Source organism: Triticum aestivum, chromosome 6D (assembly GCF_018294505.1).
Source record: "Triticum aestivum cultivar Chinese Spring chromosome 6D, IWGSC CS RefSeq v2.1, whole genome shotgun sequence".
NCBI classification, from domain to species: domain Eukaryota; kingdom Viridiplantae; phylum Streptophyta; class Magnoliopsida; order Poales; family Poaceae; genus Triticum; species Triticum aestivum.
The window spans coordinates 70423119-70431108 of record NC_057811.1 but is presented as its reverse complement, the minus strand read 5'-3'; positions in this window follow the sequence as shown (position 1 = coordinate 70431108).

Here is a 7990-nt window from a genome sequence, read left to right as displayed (position 1 = left end):
CCTTTATTCTACATTTTGTTAAGAGTAAATATAGATGTGATAATATACGAAAAATGGAGAATATTTAAGATAAGATGAAGAGTGATGCTACATAACCAAGTAGCTATAAATGTAAGTGCAGCAATACAGGCAAAAGGTACAGCCAAGAGCAATGCACAGCTAAACTTCTTCAGTACCAACCTTATGGTAAGAGTAAATATAGATCTGATTTGTAGAAAATGGAGGGCAAAGGAAAATAAGCTACAGAGTGATGGTACATGAACAACTACCTGTCATTATAAGTACACTGATAAAGGACAGCATGTACTTACAAGAACAATGCAGAGCTAAAAAAACATTGGCATTGGATATCTTCTACACTAATGTAACCATTCATACAGATCAGATAATTTGGAGCGAACAATTGATAAGCAAGCTATCATGCATACTGCTGTCACATAATGAACCAGGTATGTATGCAAGTACAGTGATACAGGACAACAGGTACTAACAAGAGCAAAGCAGCGGGCAGCATATTTGCGATATCCTGTTGTTCTTGTCAAACCGGAATTCTTCTTCGAGCAGATTTCTTGCAAAAAAGATCCGTAAGGCACATGCGGAAAAGTAGAAGTTCAAATTGTCATGTGATTTCATAGACAATACCTCATCCTGGGAACGAGACCAGTGCATAACAAGGTTTTCCCATTCAATGTCTTCTAAATTTAGCACAGGAGACTTCATCGGAAATTCGTTTATAGACTTGCCATCAAAGTGTGATTTCCTCAGGTAACACCAATACTGCTGCAATGCTTCCTTGAAAAGCACAAGCAAGCTTTGCTCGTCATAACTATCCAGATTGACCCTCGCCTAGTTACAACAATGTAATGTAAATCATTGATGTGTTCAATCAGCAGAAAACAGGAAAATAATAACCATGAATAATAGCACTTACATGTAAGTTGGACAGGAAGATGTGAAAATGTTGTTTGTCTTCACAATAATCTTCCCATGATGGGAATATATGCACGTAGTCCCTAACAACATTGAAAGCATTGTCTTTTAAACTGGGAATAAATGGAATGGGGTTCCAATCTGCAGGAATTGGCCGTCTCTGCAGTTGGGATAGGTCTTTCTGTGGTACAGCTGGTGCTATGGCAAATGAAATCGATATACCTTTTGCTAGATTGCAGGTCCTGTGTGGTGGGGCTAGTGGTGTGGCCAGTGAAGTATGGGTACAGTCTGCTGGAGTCGGTCCTACGTTTTGTGTCACTGGTTGTACAGCCAATATAAGTGGAGTGCTGTCTGATTTCTCCGGCACCACCACGTTTTTCAAGGACTTTGCTGGTGCTCCTTCAAGTTCGGCAATCACCCTCTTCCTTTTTGATGTCTGATGCACAAGAACATCATTTGAGTGGAAAAACATGGTATGATGACAGATGGAATATGTATTGATAATGGATGGGCATGACATCTCGACATATATGATGAGTAAACTAAGCAGATGGCGGTGCAACAAAGTAGAAGAAATGCAAGACAACATATGCAAGATACCCGCAATCAATAAAACATTGCCAAATTAGAACAGACACCTTGATGGGTGAACAGGACAGGCCATCTGCCTTTGACTCCTCGAGGTTAGAATAGTCATTAGGATCATATTCTGAACAAGAATCAACAGGTGGTGAGTGTATGAGTTTCATTGCATCGAGAATGGCACTCAATGCCTTGGTGCCAATTTTGTAAGTCATTGCAGTGTTTAGCTTCAAGAGTGGACTGCTGCTAGTGCGACACAAAGCAGCTACACAGATCATAGTGTAGATATAACGGGAAAACCTTAAGAATCAGAGTAAAATCAGCAAAGTGGAACTTGCTGGAATATATGTGCTAGTATTGCCGGTACGTCTAGAAAGGCTTCGGATACCAGCTCTCTTCAAGTGAAGGTGTGGTACTGTTAATATCAGTGTAACTCTCAAAGGCGACACAGCTCCCCGCATTTCCTTGCTATTCTTTTAGGATTCAAGTGGGCAGGCCACTACAAATCGTATTCCTATGTTTACAAGATCCTACGAATCAAAGAGGTTCAAAGTGTCCATCACAACCGACCGTATAGACCTCTACACTGCAAATGTCCCTGCTCATCTTCAGTACAAGGAACATACTGTACTACTATCATACTCCCTCCGTTCCAAAATATAAGTCTTGGTAGAGATTTCCACTATGGATCACATACAGATGTATCTAGATACATTTTAGAGTGTAGATTCACTCATTTTGCTCCATATATAGTCCATGGTGGAATCTATACAAAGACTTGTATTTAGGAATGGAGAGAGTACATATTAAAGAAGAACGGAAGAGGAACATGGTAAAGAAGAGCAAGCAGATTTTGGATAATAAAATGTTGGTTGCGCAGTGCCCACACATGATGAACCAGAGCGCATTAAGAATGCAACTCCCAGCTGTCTCTCGACCATTTCAGGCGGTTGGATGAAGATCCTATGTCTCCTAACCCTTCTTCTTCCTCGTCTCTGATTCTTCCCATACAGAACACCGCACGGGCCGCCGGCCGGACCACCAGCCCCCACCGCCTGTGTTCCTCCACCACCCCCACCCCCACCCCGCCCCAACCCCCACCCGCGTCGAGTTTTCATTGTTCGGCGAGGCCCCACAACCACCCGAGCCCCTTCGATTGCACCGGCGAACTCCGGCGAGCTCTGAAAAATCGACTGACCCAATTTTGAAATTTAGTCTACTGTGATTTAACTAGTGTGGAATATAAAAGGGGAAAACCATAAGCATTGGGAGTATAGTGTTGAGCGTGCCATGGCGGATCTGAAGGTGCAAACCGGACAAAGGCAACTTCGCAGCCAAGACAAGAAATCAGAGTAAAGCAGTGGCGATCTATTTTCTTGATGCGATAAATAAGTTGAGCAGATATGAAAGAGTACCACCTCTGGTGCGGCGCCGTGTATGGATCTGCTGAGAATTTGACAGTGCTGCGGTAGCGATGGCTATCGGCGGCATGGAAGCAGATCTAGGAGGGTATACGGTGGCGGTGGGGTGCGGTGGACGAGACGGTCGTAGGAGCGGCGCCGGCAAGGTGGACGACGGCGGGGATGAAGCGAGAGGACGGGATGCAAGGATCCCGGTCCGAAGCCGTGGATGAGAGAGGTCGATCTCTTGTAATGGACGGCGGCGTTGGGGTATCAGCTCCGGCATGGTGGAGGAGGACAGCGGTGGATGGGGTGGCGGACGGAGGAGGGTGGGGTGGAGAGGGTGTTTTGGCGCCCACGGAGTACGAATGGGGAAAAGGGAGGTAGAGAGGAAGGGGAACCATGTATTCAGGGCGCGCTTGTCTCAAATGCGAGGAAATTTACAAACTTAGCCCCCGTTTCAAATTTCTACTACATCACAGCAACATTAGTCGGTTGGGGATAGGACGGTAATCTCGGATACACCGAATATTTGCCGACGAGGGTTTGTTTTTGGCGCCCACCGTGTATGAATATGAATCGGGGAGGGAGTCAATTTCGGCCGAGGACACACTGTATTTTGGCGCCCACTGTGTATGAATCCGGGTGAGAGGCGGTTACGTCACGTTTGGGTGAAATTACAAACCTACCCCTATCGAAACCTATAGAAATCCAGCAGATAGGCTTTGCGTGGCAGGGATAGGCAGTAGTGATTTCCATCTCACAGATTTTGGTTTCGGGCGGTTACTGCGACTTTCCCCGCTTCGTTCAAATTTTGCAGAGTGCACGTTTACCGTGCCAACTCAATTCGAATCCCGTTTGTATTCTATTTTTTTTCCGGGCGGGATCCATTTTCAATTGGAATTACATTCTATATACATCATTTTTTATATATACTTTCAAAAGCACAACAAAGAATTCTGCTCCTTTATATGTATAATATGATTTACAAATACAACGATCTCGAAATCTTAAGGTTGAATTCGAATTTTTTTAACCAAATTATGTTCTACTAAAATGTATGTGTCAGTAATATCTACATATTAAATAACATAGATGTGCGTGAATTCATATGAGTATGCATGTTTGATAGATCAATTTTGGTTCGAGTATGGATTACATGTATCATCATCTCGAATTCAAATATTTGAATCCCTTTTTTTTCACTCCTTTCACGCCCATCTCTCTCGCATGCATGCTCCTTCAGGTAGCTATCACTCTCTTTTCTCCAGCTCACCCGCATGCTCACTTCATGTTTCTCCTATCCTCGCAAACATGGTCTCTCGACGTCTCCCTTGAGAAGTGTCACACTCTCCCTATCATTATACATTACACGGTTTTCATTATCTCTCACGTCTCTACTGTTCTCTGGTATCACTCGGTACCTAAGCTTTCTTTTTCACCGCCACACACAGAGTCTCCACTCATCTTTCACTTTGTCTTTCTCTCTATGGGATTCTCTCACACACCCTATATGTCTCTACATATGACTCATACCACTAAAATTACTCTCTCTCTCTCTCTCTCTCTCTCTCTCTCTCCTGTAGACACAACATTTGTTGCGGTCTCCTTTTCGTCTCCATCCTAGACTGACATTATTCATTTGTTTACCGATCAGACAACCCCGACTACCGTCTCCTCTCTCTCTCACAGACACACACACAACTCCTGCTTCCACTCCCCTTCCCGACTACCATCTCTCTCTCGCACACAAAACTCTCGCTTTCGCACCCCAACTCGTATTTCTCTCACAAAAATTTATCGACTAGCTAGCCTCTAGATAGGTTTATACACCCGCACACTCGTGCTTCCACCATCGCATGCATGTCTCTCTTCCGCTCCTTGTATCTATGTAGATTTTTCTTCCCTTCTTGAGACACGCCCTCTCGATCGTGCACACACACACTATCGCCTCATTTTAAGCTGATACCTATCGCACACACACTCCTTGTGTCTTTGTCACACATGCACTCCGTCCTCCTCCACTCTCCCTCTCTCTCACACACACATGGGCTTTTTGCAACAACTAGCAAGATGCCCATGCGTTGCACGGAACATCAAGATGCATTTGTATGAGTAGTTTATCTTGTGGGGGAAAAGGATGAACGAGGGAAGGGATTATTTGCAAATGTGGAGAGGGGTGTGGGTATCTTTTTGCAAAATTGCCATAGTTTCCTTCCTATCCATCAGATATAGATCGGACGGCCTATATTGCAGGATGGCAGGCACACGATCATCACCGACAATGCTTTTTATAAGAGTAGAGATAAAAAATATAGTTGGTGATGATGGTGGGCCTGCCATCCTGCAATGTAGGTCGTCCGATTTATATCTGACGGATAGGAAGGAAAATATGGCAATTTACCCATACTCTTCACCACATTTGCAGATAAGGCCTTCCCTCGTTCATCCTTTTCTCCCACAAGATCTTGATGTTCCGTGCAATGCATGGGCATCTTGCTAGTAAGAGTAGAAATTAGACATATACCACTTCTCGAATCTTGAAACCAACAACATTCCTCCCTTATCTCATCAAAACCGCCAAAGGAATATATTTTGAGTGAAACATAACATATTTTTAGTGATATACGTATTTCAAAACTAGACTTTTTTTTTCTATCAAATCGGTGAATATGTATTAATCTACTTTGATCGTGTGGCAACGCATTGGCACATTGCTAGTAGTTATTATAATTTTTTGGACACCAGACAAACGGTGGAGTACATATACGAAGAGAAGAGGCGCACGCACGCAGTCGGCCTCTGGCTGTCTAGCACACATGAGTGTTACGTAAAGGCGACGTTAACAAATAAACCCTAAAACCCTAGGTGCACGATTGCTGCATTCGCGGGTACCGGGCACGTGGTGGAGCACCTTTGTAGGAATAGTCAGCTCGCATGATAATTTGATCCGTAGGAGTTGATGGTCGGGACCACAGGTGAACGACTTGGAGAGCGGTGGCTCGCCAGTTGCCACAGATCGAGTAGCCACGTTTAAAATATCGTTTTTTTAGCGGGGTTAAGAGTTCCGATTTTCAATGGCGCGTTATAAGTAGTAAGTAGTTTTTAGAACGATTGGTATGGAGCGAAAATGGAATTCATAGTACTACGTACCTCCTTGGCGTATGGTTGTATGGTTTTTTTTTGTGATGGAGGTTGTATGGGTTTATGTTGCGAGATGTTGAACCTGGTAGTTCTAGGGAAAATACTATGGTTTAGATTTAGATGCTAGTTTTCAGTAATGAAAATCGGAAGGGGAGACCCTTCTTTGATTAAAAAAAACTACTACCTCCATTCTGGTTTACTAGTCCCCATCGTACTTTGGGTCAAAGTTTGTCCACGAATTTTACTTGTAAAATGTGAATGGAAAACGATATTTTGTTATACCCAAACAAAAAAGGACCGGAGGGAGTGATTGCTCTGACACGGACGCGACCTCTCATAGCGCAAGCATTGAACCGGCATGCCGGCCAAGAGGGCCGCACTCGCTGCAGGCCCGGCTGAGCACGCCTCCTCGCCGCGTGCAACCAGCTTAAGACTGCCCCGCCTACCTTCATTGAATCCGCGCGTGTGTCGGCAACTCGTCCTTCCGCGAGCCGGCAGGCATTTTAGAACACAAAAAATGACTAAAATATAATTAATTTACGCATGGTCTTGACTTGCTGTGCTCGCACTGGTAGCAGGAACTAGTAGAGGATTTTCTTTATTTATAACTCTCCTCACATTTTTTTGGCTTTGAAGTGAATCATGGTTGTGGACATTATGTATGAATGTGCAGATATCTGTGAACATGAGTTTGATGTGGAAGTTGAACTTGGAATGTCGGGCTTGCGCGTGAACTATACCATGTCCAATTCTTCGTCTGTTATTGTCTGGAAAGTAATTGCTGTTATTACATGACCCAAGAAAACATTTTATGCCACATCAGTAGATGCACGGACATCACAACAGGCATGCTGACTGGATAAACATTTGAACCTAGCTATTATGAAGGAAATTTTGTATTGACAACAGTTTTAGATAGCAGGAGACGCCTAGCCTGCTCTGCCTCTGCTAGCTTATTTCTGGCTTCTTCCATCTCTTCTTTGGCTTGGGTGAAGAGAGCATCTGATTGCTCTTTTCGCTTCTTCAGGAACTCAGCTACATTCTCAAGGGCTGCTGCACACTTTCTTTCAGCCTTTACTAATGCCACGAGGACACGAACAGCTGATGACTCCACCTGGCTTGTGTGTAATCCAGCATGATCTGGGAATTTGCACCTTGTGTCTAATCCAACATCATTAGGGAACTGGCACCTTGTGTGTAATCCAGCCTCATTTTGGAAACATGATCTCGAGGTTGACCATACTTCCCTCCTCACAGGAACTGCATCCTGACATGAAGTTACTTCTTTTTTAGATCAATACTCAGAGCAACCTAGATCCATTTAGTAGAAGCCAGATAAACAGAACTTGGAGAAGTGAATTCAAAAGGAAAATAAAAATAAAAACAGACTACAAGGTGAGAACACCCTCTTCCTACATCAAGCTAAAAACGAAAGCATTAGGACGATTAAGAATCTTCTTATTACACATCGAAGAACACCACGCTTAAGAGAAACAGAAACTACAACATATACACATCGAAGAACACGAGGCTACACGAAAGTAATTGAAAAGGTGTTACTTACCAAAGCTCGTTTTACAGGTTCGGTGCAGCTCCTCTTTAACTTGCCACGCTCCTTGAAGATGTCCCGAATATCCCGTGTTTGGTCTTCATTGCTCCTCTGCATGTTCGCACTCGTGGTTTTAAAATCTCAACATGGCAAGAAAAATATACTACTAGCAATACTCGTGCATCTGTGGGCAACATTAAAGCACTCGTCTGCCATGTTAGAGCATCTCCAACAGAATCGCAACGCACGGCACTTTTAAAAAGCGTTTACAGTGCTGAGATCGAGAAGTAGATACTAGAGAGTAGAGGATAGTTCTCAGCATAGATAGATAAAAAAAGATAATTCAACTACTCCTCGTTGTCCGACTCCTCCTCGGCGATGTCCT